The sequence below is a fragment of the Leopardus geoffroyi genome, chromosome C3 (genome assembly GCF_018350155.1).
Source record: "Leopardus geoffroyi isolate Oge1 chromosome C3, O.geoffroyi_Oge1_pat1.0, whole genome shotgun sequence".
NCBI lineage: Eukaryota > Metazoa > Chordata > Mammalia > Carnivora > Felidae > Leopardus > Leopardus geoffroyi.
In genome coordinates this window covers 26563858-26577863 of record NC_059338.1, presented here as the reverse complement: position 1 = coordinate 26577863, position 14006 = coordinate 26563858, and the positions used below count along the sequence as shown (strand labels likewise).

Sequence of the window (14006 nt, the reverse complement as noted above, 5' to 3'; positions counted from 1 at the left end):
GCGGCTTCCTCAAATAGGAGCCTCAAATCTCCGGCTTCTAACCAACAGACATAACCTGCACTGTCCACCAGAGGGCACCAGTAACTCGTAAATCTAAGAGGAATGTTCCTTTGCCCTTAATTGAATCTGCCTGAGGATAACCCCTTAGGTTCAAGTCTTTATTTAAATATTCTTGCTCTTGGTGCCTGAAGGAATCATTTGCAAGATTCCTCAAAATGCAGAAGGGAAATCTGAAGTAAGAAGTTTAGAGTAATTGGTGCTCTCACTCTACATCAGCCATCAAGAGAGTTCTATTAACGTTGTTTTATTTTGTCCATTTCTACCATCCATTGTCTCTTCAGACTATCTGTAACCTAGTTACAAATTATTCTCTCAGTAATAAGTTGTTGCTGGTCCTTTCTTCCTGGTTTGTTCCAATGAACTGAACTGCTGTTTTTCCCTTTGATGTGCAGCCTCCCTCCTGTTTCCCCTAGTCATGGCCAGCCTTCCTTCCAGCAGTGGGGGCTGGGATCCAGTTCTGAGCCTCTGCCTTACCGTTGAGCCTCAGAAGCCATTTCCCTAAATCCCTTTGAGGTGAGAGTCTAGTGATGGATGGGTACCCATCACAAGAGGCTGTGTTCTGGGGAGGGGCGGGGGGGAAGCCCTTTCTCCATCTGAGGAGGGGAACAGCTAGGAAAAGTTGAGGCTACCAGCCACTAGAGCCTTCCTCAAAATGTCATGGATTTCAGGGGAGCAGTGATATCCAGGGTACCCACTGCTTACTCTTTTTTTTTTCTTTCTCTAATTTGAGAGAGAGGGAGAAAGAGCAGGGGAGAAGGGCAGAGGGAGAGAGAATCTTAAGCAGGCTCCACACTGTGTGGAGCCCCAACACGGGGCTCAGTCCCGTGACCCAGGGATCATGATTTGAGCTGAAATCAAGTCGGACGCTTACTTGACTGAGCCACCCAGGCGCCCCGACCATCCCCTTGTCTAGATGGGTTGTCATGGCTGACGTTTGCCGTGTGCTTCGTATTGTGTCATCTATCCGTTTGGTTTTATGTCATGTGATCTCCACAACAACCCTGTGAGAGAAGTGTGGTGTTGGGCGAGTGGAGTGGACTACCCCCGCACAGAAGCACAGAGAAGCTAAATGAAGGACAGGGAAGACTTCGCCAGGGTTCCATTTCAGTCAGCATTGGAAGCATTCCACAAGGCCAAGTTTTGTTCTGTTCTGTTTTGTTTTGTTTTATGGATTGTCCCTTGCATAGCAGGATATTTAACATCTCTGGCCCCCAAGCCCTGTGGTTAAGGTACTAATTATACCTTCCAGAAACCCCAGAAGGTACAGTACAGGTAGGTGGTCCTGCCACCTGTTAGAACCACTGACTTATATGCATGGTCACAGGAAAAAGGAGGGTTAAACAAATTGCTTTGCTCCTCTGGTTATTTTTATGTTAATGAAGGTCACTAGGTGAAGATAACAGAACAAGAGGAAGGAGATCCCTGGGGGTGAGCAGAACGCTGTAAGGGAAGAGGCTGTATTATAAAGGAAGGGAATGAGCGCTAGACCAAGGCGATCTTCCTTTCTAATCGCTGCTAAAACCCGGCACGTGGACAGAGTCTGGCCTCTCAACTCATACCTTTAGAGACCAATCGGTTCTCGCAGACCAGGATGGCAGCCGGGTCAGGGGACAGAAGGGAGTGCTGGGGCTGGAGCTGTCTGGACAGCCGGGCCTACACAAAGGGTGTTTTCATGTGGTAGCGCGGGCTCATTGTTGCCAGCCTTTCTAATATTTCCAGAGAATCCACCAGGCCAGATTTTTAAAGGAAATCTCTCTATTGTAGATATGGGATGTAAAAGCAGTTCTCACATTCATTTGGCCGATGGATGGCTGAGTCGGTTGAGCATCTGACTCTTGATTTCAGCTCAGGTCATGATCTCACAGTGGTGAGACTGAGCCCTGCGTCCTGCGCTGTGCTGCTGTGGAGCCTGCTTGGGAATCTCTCGCTCTCTCTCAATAAATAAATAAATAAATAAATAAATACATACATACATACATACACATTAAAAAAAGAAAAAAAAAACATTAGGTAGGCCAAGAAAAAAAAATTCCTGCAAGTGAATTTGGATCGTCTTGACTTGTGAGTCAGGTCGTCTTTGAGAGGCCATTCCCATCAAAGGTGCCACAGTGTATGTCCACCGTGCTGGTGACAGAAGAGATACAGGTTTCAGTATACACAAAAAAGAATTTCCTCCCCATCCCAGCTGCAGACAGCCGCAGGGCAGGCTGGGCAGAGGACAAGCGGGCATTCCTAGGGGCAGTGGGACCCCCAGAAGCTGAAGCAAGGATTCCTGTGCCATCTTTGGTCCTTTCTGGATCTGAGATTCTGGGATCCTGGGGTTGTGATTCCTCGAAGGCAGAGCTGGGAACATGGAAACTCTAGAGCTTGGCCAGTGCCTGGAGTGCGACCAGCTCAGGCCCTGTCCTTCCCCCTGATGTATAGGAATGGGGAAGAGCTGTCCCTGGAGTCCCTGCTCCCTAGAGGCCCTTTGTCTTGGTTCTCAGTACCTGCAGTTTACATATGCAAGCTGCTCTTACTGTCTCGCAGCCAGTGGGTCCCTGACACCAACTGCAGAGCTAAACAGCCAATTTTCCAGCCCAGCTGTTCTGCTACACTGACTTTAAGCTTAAATGCACTTTTCTTTAAAACCCATCAGGAGCTGTCTCCTTCTCTCTGCTCATTTTCTTGGCGTTAATCCAGCAGAAAGCAGGTACTCAGGATAGCAGTACTTAACGCTTAGAATGCTGGGGCCCGTAGGTCCTCCGTCGGACTCCACCCACCTTCCCCTTTAGGGCCACGATGGGACGTCCATCTGGTTTGTAATGGAGCTCCCAGTTGCCAGTGCCTGTGCCCTCCATGCTCTCTGGGAAGGGGTCTTGCTCTCTGGTTGGGCAGCCTGTGCCTTTAAAAGCAGTGTGTTTGCTGGTTTCTGACTTGCAGCAGTGGGATAGTCAAATGTGGGGGAGGAAGCAGGGCTCTGGCAACCAAACTCCTGATGTGGAGGAGTTGAAAAGCCAGGCTGCAAATGTTACTATCTAACATTGCTGGGAAATCTCTGTTCCCATTCTTCAGATCTAATCCGTCTTTGGCTTCTCAAGTCCGTAACCCTTCTCCTTCTGGGCTTTGCTTACATCCCTACATCCGGCATTGGGGCAGGCTCCCGGGAAGGGGGGTGGTCCCCAACCCTGTTCCTTGCCCTTCTGGTCCATGTGCCAGCATAGACCAGGTTTTAATGAACCTCAGAATCTTCTGTGCCACAGACGGGGAGGACCGTGTAGGTGAAGGCTTTCCACAAGCCACGGAGCACAATGCATGGAATAATCTGGAGACTCGCCCCAGAGAAGGTCCTGGCTCTCCTGTCTCAGCCTCCCTCTGGCATCCCCAGGACTCAGTCCGTAAGTCTCATTTTCTTCTCCCGTCTCTCTTCAGCCTCACATCTGGAGGCCTCGCCCAGGTTAGGTGCTCATCCTCCACTAGGACCAGGGGAACTCTGATCGGCTGGGGGACTTGGGAGGCGGTGCTCAGCACGGCCCTCAGCCACTTTACCTGTAACGCAAAATTTCAGAATTGTGAAAGGGATCGGGGCTTCTGGATTTTAGGCTATCACAGATGAATAAGATAAACAATAACAAAACTCAACAACAGCAAAAGCCGAATCTGTATTTATAAGATGGAGACTCCACCTAGAGTTTCCGGCCTTTATTTCATCAAACGAGTACATTTAAAAAGCAACAACTAGTAACTACTGTCTATGACCACCATGTTTTCAGAAAGGAGAGGACATATGAATGCCGTAAATGTATGAAGGATGTGCTTTGCAATGAAGGACTGCCCTTTGAAGGGCATCCTAGAACTTTGTGGGGAAAATGACCTCATTCTTGGTTTTCGAAAGTCATCCCAGATGTGACGTCGTTGTCACAGACTTCCTCCGCCCTCAGATGCGACTGGCCCTGGACGGGGTCCCCCTTCCCAATCTCTATGCCCATCTCTGTCTTTTCTGCTCCATCATGAAAGGAGGGTGATTGTCATGTTAGGAAAAGTTGTGAGAGCCTTTGAAATGGGCAGAAAAGATTGTTGTTGGCTGTCCTGTCTGGTTCCCTCTGGATTATCTTTGTCTTCCTTTGTCTTTGAGCAAAACTGTAGAAAACCGATAAGAATGCAAATGATTTTGCCCAAAGAAATACAAATTGTGTCCAGAGGAAATGCAACCGATTATTGCCCTGCAGATATCGATAAGTTTGCGTCTTTGGTGCCTTCGGTGCAGTTTCCTGATGGCTTATGTATGTATCTGCTCTAGATTCCCCAGCACCTGTGACCTCTTACTAGTTCCCTCATTAATTGTTGAGTGAAATGAAATCATTGGCATGTGTTACTTTTATATTTGCACAAGGGTCTTGATTTGACCTTTAGCGCAATTGTCCGTCCTCAGCAACTACCGCTGAGAGATGTTGTAGGAGTGGAACGGGGTCATGGGTAAGCATACACCTTGCCTTCCGCCACTGGGACAATCCGTGCTTCCTCCTGCTTTTGGAGCCCTAGGGTTGCCCTGTGTTTTCACAAACAAATCAACAAACAAAATCTTCTCATTAAACTTTTCACATTGCAGTATTAGGGACCTTGATGTCCCCGGGACTTGCACATGTCATGAGAGGAGCTGGGGAGGAGGGAAACAATGCTTACGCAGAGGTCTGACTGTAACGGAGGAACTCCAGGGGAGCACAGTGCCTGGTGCTGTGGGTATTTGGAGCCAGGTGCCTTTAAAATCACCTGTCCTACTGGGGTTCAGCTGCTGAGGACAGTTTGGTATTCTTCCCCTCACCCTCTTTCCAGTGTCAGAGGCACCAGCCTTACCACGCTAAGGAGGGTCGTTTCAACCTTGTAACCAGGATCTTAAAATATATATGTTTTAAATCTTCTCCTGACATCTGTAAGGTGGGTGTGTTTATTCTTGTTCTTGATGATGAGCAAAGACAGGTTAAATGTCTTGCCCAAGGTTGTACAGCCAGGAAGTTGTGCCAGGATTTAAATCTAGGGTCTGAATTCGGAGCTGTGGATTTGAGCCATGGAACGGTCCTGGTGAAAACTCTTTTCCCTCCCGGTGCGCCTTGGTGGCTCAGCCGGTTAAGCGTCTGACTTCGGCTCAGGTCATGATCTCATGGTTCATGGGTTCAGGCCCTGCATCAGGCTCTGTGCTGACAGTGAGGGGCCTGGAGCCTGCTTCGGATTCTGTGTCTCCCTCTCTCTCTGCCCCTCCCCCACTCATGCTCTGTCTCTCTGTCAAAAATAAATAAATGTTAAAAAAAAAAAGAAAAGACTCTTTTCCCTCTCCCAATCCCATCACCACTGCTAAAATCCTGTGTTACATGTGGGCCAAAGCATTGCTCCCGTTAAAATGGAAATGACCTGGAAGGCATAGCACACTTGTAATGAAAATAATGTCAGAGACAAATCGATCCAAGGGTTAGGGCGCAGCCAAAGAGGAGCAGGGGCAGGTGAGCCGGGAGCTCCCTCGGGCAGGGGCCTCTCTGTTCAGTGGGGATTGAGGCAGGGGGGGTGGGGGGAGATTTGACCAGAGAAGGAAGAAGCCAGGGAGGGTCAGACAAGTAGGTTGGTGGGAGAGCAATGAATTCTTACTCCCTCTCTCCTCAGACCCTGATAACTGGGAGAAGTACGCAGGCCTCAGGAGCTGAGGAAGGCCAAACCCGATCCCTGGCTTCCTGAAGGTTAACCAGTCCGAGCTCCTCCTGTGTGTTGGCCTGGAAGATTCCATGGCCCGGGCCAGGTGTGGCAGGGCTTGTGGACGCTGGGATGGCCCTTGATGCTATGGGTCAAGGACGATGAGTCAGGCCAGTGCAGCATCTCTGCCAAGCTGGAATATAGGAGGCCTGGGCACATGAAGTCAGGTAAGTGGGTGTCTTGGTGATGGATGGGAGTTTCCCGGCAAGTGTGACCTTTCCCTCCGCTGAGTCCAGCTGGACCAACCCTGTGGCTCCAGGGCCCCTTGTCATCCACTGATTGCTTTGTGATTAATGCACAAGTCCCTTATTGCCACCTCGTGTCCCTGCTCTATGCTCCCCCAGCTCCCGTGGCGGACCCTGCTGCACTTAGGCAATTTACTCAGAAATGATCGTCCCAAGAATCTCTCCGCATGCTTGGTGGGCAGGTAGTGACCAACGTCTGTGTGTGACTCCCCTGCAGAATTCAAAACCAAGGCCAGACATGCCAATCACAGCATTAGGGGAGAGACTTAAAATACCTGCAGCGAGGGGCGCCTGGGTGGCGCAGTCGGTTAAGCGTCCGACTTCAGCCAGGTCACGATCTCGCGGTCCGTGAGTTCGAGCCCCGCATCAGGCTCTGGGCTGATGGCTCAGAGCCTGGAGCCTGTTTCCGATTCTGTGTCTCCCTCTCTCTCTGCCCCTCCCCCGTTCATGCTCTGTCTCTCTCTGTCCCAAAAATAAATAAACGTTGAAAAAAAAAATACCTGCAGTGAGTAGAGCAGGGCCCAGAAGAGGCCAGGATCTGTCCTGCAGGCATCGCCCCTTCTTCTCTGCGCGTTTTTGGGCTCAGCAAGAAAGCCATGAGTTTCCACCTGGCAGTCATTCACTGGGGCTGCCTGTGGGTCCCAGTGCCGTTTCACAAAGGACAGGCAGCCTAACCCCAGTTTGTCTGGGAACCAGAGAACTGCAGAGGGAGGAGAGGGGCCCAACCCTCCGGTCCTAGCACCAAACCAAGTGGACCCCCCACCAAATATACAGAGGGCGAATGGTCCCGAATGGACAATCCGCTTCTCAAACAGTGTTTTCACCTTGGCCTGGGGGCCCAAGCACGTAAAGTGGGTTTCATGCTGGTTTGGCTGCATGGACTTTATAACTTAACCAGAGTAGGAGAGACTGAATCACGCGCTGTTAACAGTCATTCATTCAGCAAATATTTACTGACTCCCAGACAGGAGAGAGGGCTGGTTTGTGTCAGTTCGCTGTGAAGAGCAGCATGTTCCTCATGCCTTAAGCGCTACTCCTTCGTGCTGTAGCACCCTGTCCCCCATCCCCCGGAGGGCCTCCCTACCTTCCTCAACCAGGCAGATGAAAATGTTTTTGTTCAGGTCAAGAAAGCTTTCTAAGGTAAAGGATAGGGGATAAAGGCTCTATTTGCACAATAAGGCCAGGGAAATTTGTGAATTCCTTCCAGGGGCCAAATGGGAGCTTTGGAAAGAGATTAGTCTTGGTGGTAAGGTGTATTTGACCTAAGGCTTTTTAGGAGGAAGCGGGTGCTGTGAGGACAGGAAGCCTGCAGTCAGAGCGGGGAGGCCTCCTGCCAGCAGCTCTGGGCCCCCGAGCTCAGCCCTGGCCTCTGCAGAGCTGGCGGGCACCCCTTTCCTGGTACTGCACCGAGGACGAGGGCATCCAAGGAGTGCCATGTGCTTACCCCCTCATTCCCTGACTCTCTCCATTTGCTCCCTCCACACCCCTCTCCCACCGAACCCCCCCTCCCCATCGAGGCTCCATGCTCCCACTCTCATATGTGGCTGGAGAACCGTGCACAAGGGAATGCTACCGGGTTGTGGAACCAGGCGTGGCCAGTGGGCTGAATGAGTGTGCCTACCACCCTTTGGAAAGGAGCCCTGGCCAGCTGGTCCAGCAGGGAAGTGGTCATGGCAGTGATAATGGCCTGTGCTTGCATAGTGTGCTCTTCTAATCAGATATTTGCTCATATTAGTTCATCAACAACAACCCTGTAAAATAGGCCCGGTCATGACCCGATTTGACAAATGAATAAGCTGGGGCACAGAGAAATGACTTGCCGGGTGTCACGCAGCTAGCAAATGGAGACAGAGATTCAAATCTGGGCAATTTGCCTCCAGAGTCCACCTACTTAACGACTATCTATTCTGCCCTCCTAGATGAGCATTCTCTTCTGTTAGGCTGTTTTGGATGTGAGTGACAGAAATGTAACCCAAGGACAGTCCAGACAGAGCAGCAGTGGCAAAGTCTCAGGGCCCAAGAAAGAAGGTGGGTGGTCAGCGAGGGCTGTAAGTTACTAGGAGCGGAGATGGAGAGAAGTCACAGCAAGGGTCTTCGGTTGAGTCAGGTGCACAGAGGCAGGGGCCTTGCAGCAATGACCCAGAGCTGAGGACACTGGTCAACTTGTCCCTGAGGCTAGTGGGGAGGAAAGACACCAGGGAACAAAGTGTGGCCTGGAACCGGGGCTCTCCTTGGCCCGCGTTCCTCGTCCACTCTTCTACTTCTAACTCTCCTCTTTACTCATCGACTTTTTATAGTTTTCTGAGTCTTTTTCTGCTTCCAGCTCCCCTGGAGAGCCAGAGCTCCAGGGAAGGAGATTTGATCTGTCTCAGCTCTTTGCGGAGGGCGGTCTCTGGTACAGATTAAGCATGTAGCTGGACACCCATCCCCATCTATGTCCTGTTCTTTTAACGAAAGATTCAGCGGTTCCTGGCTGGTTCAGTCGGTAGAGCTTGCTACTTCCTCTCCCTGCTTCTGCATGTGAACTTGAGCAAGCCATTGAAACTTCCCAGGCTTCTGCAGCCTTAATGTGTCAGGCAAGGTTATCTGTGACCGCCCCTCCCAACCTCACACATAGGGATTGACAGGACAGATGGGACCGATAGGAGACCCAGTGAATAGAAGCCCAAGTTGTCTCCCCCTGAGATGCCCAGGTCAGAGGGCTCACACCGCCGCCCCCCCCCCCCCCCCCCCTCCAGCAGAGGGTCCAGCTGTAAGTAGCTTCTGGCTGTTTACCTTGGCATCTGTTAGGCTCCTGTGGTTGGGGCATGGGGGAGACACCAGAGAGGGGACACTGGAGAGGATACAGTGGCAGAGTGGGTAGGGGAGGGGTAGAGGCTCTGGGTCAACACACTTGGTGGATATGGGGCAAAGCTGCCATGAACACAGCCTCTTCCTCCTCTCCAGCCAGCTGCTGTGCTGACAACCAGGGGCAGATCTGTTTGGGAAGCAGGAGGCAGAGGGGAGAGGGCAGGGTAGAGAGCAGTGCTACCAGCCAGATATCGTGAGGCCTGTGTCCTAGGAAAGGCAGGGAGGTCCTGGCTTGAGATTTGGCCTTAACTCCCTCTGCTGAATGCCTGGGAGCTCCTGAGAATCGGGGAGAAGGGGTCTTGGAGACCTCAAAGTCAACTTCTTTATTCCACAGTGAGGGAGAGCAGACCGGGAGAGGGAGAAGGTCATGCTCAAGGTCTCAGAGCTTGTGGATTGCAGAGCTGAGAGCTGATCTATTCACTGAGGGTTTTAGGCATTTCTGATCATCTCCCAGAAGGGTCGCCCCCAGTCCTAACCAATACATGAATAAGATAGGGTGGCTCTGGCTGTGACTTCTGATGGCAGGGGCCTTCAGTCCTTGACATCCAGCCTATTAGGCGGTAACTCTGTGCAGCAGAGGCAAAAGTAGAGTAGGTCTGGGCTCCGCCACTGGCTCCCTATGTGACCTTGGCCAAATCTTCTCCCTCCTCTGGGCCTGGTTTCCTCATCAGGGGTAAGTATTCCTGCCGTTTTGTGTTGACAGATTCAGAGTCTAAAGTGGGACATTCTCTTATCTCAGATATCTGCAACTTGATTACAGACTGGTTCTTAACCCAGCCTGATGAGAGATGAGAGAGATTCTTAACCGTACCTGTAAAATTTAGGAGGTCTGGGGTTCACTAACCCGCATCATTTTTCTGGGAACCCAGGCCGGCCCTGGAGACCACAGGGGCAGGCTGTCTGAGTGACGCGAGGCTGAGAGTGCCCACCCCTGTCCCAGAAGCATGCAGGTCGGTGGATCCCAGAGGTGAAAGGAGTTTATGTTTACTGAGAGATTTTTTTTTTTTTAATGTTCCTTGTTCTCTGTATGTGTTATTTCATTGAAATGTCACCACCGCGTCAGTCACTACCACTGAGCTCATTTTATACATGAGGAAACTGAGGCGTGGATAAAGTAAGTACATCCAGTGACACAGCAAGCAAGTGGTTCACGGGGCTCCAAAGCCTTGCACCACGCGGCTTCTCTACCCTCTGCTTCTGCTGGCCAGAGGGGGCGCTGCAGAGGCCTCGGGGCAAGGGCGCCCCCTGGCAACAAAGGGGGCTGCCTGTCCTGCCAGGGGCTCTGCCAACGCCTTTGCCAAGGCAGCTCTCAAGCCGCCCCCTCCTTTCAGAAGCCTCCTCGAAGCCCCCAGGGCGAGGGGTTCCTGACTGTACTTCCACAGCGCCTTGCCTGGGCCTCTCTTATAGCCTCTCCTTGTGTTAGTATGTTTATGTTCTTGCAGTTTGTAGGAAACGAAGTCATACTAGGGCTTCTCCCTCATTACCCCGCAAAGCGCTCCGGGACAGGGACTGCGGCACGCATCGCCCATGGCACCTAGTAGAGGCCCTGCAAAGAGTGGTAGGTGATCAGTGAATATCTGCGGCATGAACACTTGATAGTGACCCTTCTGAAGATGGTCAAAAGTGATTTCATACACATTATCTGGTGGACCCATCCATTCGCACCGTGTGGGCTTCCCAGTAGCCTGCCTAGACTTCACTAGAGGTCGGGGTCAAAGACAAAGTAGATGCCTGTCTGCACAGGGAGCTCCAAGTTGTGGGGAGGAGGTGGGGTGGCAAAGCCAAGAGCCTAAGAAAGGGACGAAACAAAATAAGAACTGGAAACACTGACCACGGCAGGAGGCGCAGCTCAGCACGCGCTTGGGTGAAGCCCACAGGGGGCCCCCCAGCCCGGTGTTGGGGGGTTGTCAGGGAAGGCAGCAAGGGCTGGGGACACAGGGTGGGGCTTCGCGGCCAGGCAGGAGTGCGGCAGCCAGGGGAAGGGGGTGGGGGAGGCTGGGGGAGCCTCAGGGGAGCCCCTGGTGGGGGACTGGGCACATTTAGTAGCTGAGTACGGCAGCTGCCTGGCGTGGAAAGGGAGTTTTGAGGACGTAGGTGGGAAGAAAGAACGGGAACGACACCTTTGACCTGAACCTGAAGTGCTTTGTGTTCCTCAAATCCCTTCCGCATCTATGATCTCAAATTAGCTGACAAACAGCAGCGGCTGCACCCTGAGCGCTTCCCTGCACAGGGCTGCTCCTCGGGCGCCTGTGTGTGCCATCTGCCTGACCTCCGGCCACAACCCTGAACGTAGGCGCTGTCACCACCTCCTCTGTGCAGAAGGGGACGCTGAGGCCCTGAGAGGGTGGGCTTCTCCAGGAGGGGAGGAGTAGGCCCTGTCATTCTCACGCCGCAGTGGAGGACAGGACAGGTGTCTGGTCCTGGGACTGGAGCTCAGGCCTCTACATTCCCAGCCCAGTGCTCTCCCCCAGAAGTTTCTCTGCCCCCTCAGATCACGATGTCTGGACTAAAGCCAACAGCCAGATTGTGAGTGGACATCAACTCAGGCCGCCCTGGTGTTTCTCCACCGATGAGCTCCCGCCTCTGCCACTAAGGGGCCAGGACGTCACTGCCGACCGCAGCGACCTGGGCTTTGAGTCAGCCAGTGGTTCAAGGGCAGAAACCATTCCCTCCCTCCTGGGCACACGCTGCCCAGGAGGTTCCACCGTAGGCACCAGGGCTTGCCGCTCATTTCAGTTGGCAGAGTTAATCCAGCGAACCCGAGTTCGTAACAGTCTCCAGTATCCCTTCTGGTGCTTCCTGTCCCCTCCACACCCACCTGTCCTGGGGCTCTTGGTCACCAGGGAAGCAGGGGCCTGTCTGTTGGTCTCCTCCAGCAGGACGCAAACTCAGTAGTCCTGCCCTACCCGTGAGGTCCCCGCTTTCCTTCCGTCCTCAAAGTTCCCCGGGCTGTGGTCTGCAGCATGAACGGTCTCCTCTGTCCTGCTTCTCCCTTTTTTGAACCTTCTCTAGTGACTTACTTCTGGGGAAGGAATGTTCTTTGCAGCGACAGCTGCAGTTGTTCCAGACTGCAGCAACGTCCTCTTCTTTCGAATCCTGGTTCCTGAAATATTTTTTGCTTTTCCTTCTCTTCCTTCCTTAATTGCCTCTCTTGTTCTCCCTTCCTGGAAGGAGCTCAGAGCACAATGGTGACAATGCCCTTGGCCCCTGAGCCCACCACCTTCCCTGAAGCTACAACTAGCCATTGGCCCTCTAGTCGGTTGCCCAGTCTGTGACCTACTTTGCCCCCTGCGTGCTCCTTTCTACCATCTGGCTCTGTGAACCCTAAAGTCTTCCCCGGTGACCCCCATTTGTCACCTCACATGGTTCTGGAATGAACGTATGTTATCTACTCCTCATGCTCACAGATCCTCAGCCACTGAGGCAGGGACCAGAGTAGATAGGTAATTGGTTCTCAGAGTAGTCTGGTTTGGATCCTGGCCACTGCCCACAGCCATACGACCTTGACTGAGACTTCACCATATTTCTTTGAGGTGTTGTGCAGAGATCATGTGATCCAAATTTTAAATTACATTAGTACTTAAACAATAAGCTTCAACAAATGGTAGCTATTTATTCACAGTAACAGCTTTTCAAACGATTTCTGGGATTGTAAATTTGAAAGTGGTTGGAAATTCCAAAATGCTTCCCCTTCTCAACTGGAAACCCTATGAGGGCAGGGACCTTGTCTTTTGTCCATGATGTCTGGTACTTGGTAGACCCTTAATGTCCACACAGCAGTACCCCCCTTACCCGTGGTCTCACTTTCTGTGGTTACTTGTGGTCAACTGCAGTCGAAGTAGATGATCCTCCTTCCGACCTGTCATCAGAAGGTCAGGGGGCGCCTGGGTGGCTCAGTCGGTTGAGCGTCCGACTTCGGCTCAGGTCATGATCTCACAGTCCGTGAGTTCGAGCCCCACGTCGGGCTCTGTGCTGACAGCTCAGAGCCTGGAGCCTGCTTCAGATTCTGTGTCTCCCTCTCTCTCTGCCCCTCCCCTGTTCATGCTCTGTCTCTCTCTGTCTCAAAAATAAATAAAACATTAAAAAATTAAAAAAAAAAAAAGGTCAGTAGCAGCCTAACGCTACGTCACAGTGCCTACGTCATTCACCTCACTTCATCTCATCACGTAGACCATGTCAAATCATCACAAGAAAGATGAGTACAGTTCAGTAAGAGATTTTGAGAGAGAGAAACCACATTCACAAAACTTATTACAGTATATTATTATCATTGCTCGATTTTGCTCAGTTATTATTAATCTCTCACTGTGCCTAACTTATAAATTACTTTATCAAGGCATGTATCTATAGGAAAAAACAGGATGGATAGGGCTCGGTACTCTCTGAGGTTTCAGGCATCGCCTGGGGGTCCTGGAACATACTTCCCGTGGATGAGGGGCAGGGGACTACTGTATTTATTTTTGGATGAATGAATAAATCTATACTGTCTTCAATTCTGCTTCTAGGATTCCTTTTGAGTGTTCATTTTTTCCCTGATTATAAAAGTAATACACGTTCATTATAGAAGAGTTAGAGAATAGTTTCAAATACTGGGTAACAGAAACTAGCTGTGAGCCTACTCCCTCGAGATGGCCACGGTCAACGTTTTGATAAATTTCCCTGCTGCCTTTTTTCTGGGCTTATATATATTTCAAAATTTCTGTATCCTGTTTTTTCAGCTGACCAAATGAGCATTTCTCTGTGTTATTAAATAACTTCCACAAACATAATTTTAAGTGCTGTATATGTTATTCCGTGATATGAATGTATCATAATTTATGTAACCAACATGCAGTGGTCGGATATTCAAGTTGTTTCAGCTCCTCACCATTACAAATGAAGCTGCAATGAGCATCCTTCTGCATAAATCTTTGCATATATCTCAGAATGAAGATTTTTCTACCAAGGATACATTCTAAAAGCCAATGATTGGACCTAAGAGTGGACGTTTTAAGGCCCCTTCTAGTGTTAAATGATTCTTCAGAGAGGTGGTACTAATAGGCTTTCCTCCCACTATTAAAGTAAAAGAATTCTCACCACTGAATATTATCATTTAACATAAAATAAAATTTGCTAACTGGAGAAGTGACACAT

At 50.9% G+C, this 14006-nt stretch overlaps 1 long non-coding RNA gene across 1 annotated transcript; it reads left to right on the top strand.

The window, feature by feature from the left end:
* The first annotated feature begins 8527 nt into the window (after window positions 1-8527).
* Window positions 8528-13371, top strand: LOC123586827. Its single transcript, XR_006706974.1, has 2 exons — window positions 8528-12745; window positions 12977-13371. It is a non-coding gene; the product is annotated as an uncharacterized LOC123586827 (long non-coding RNA).
* The last annotated feature ends 635 nt before the right edge of the window (window positions 13372-14006 follow it).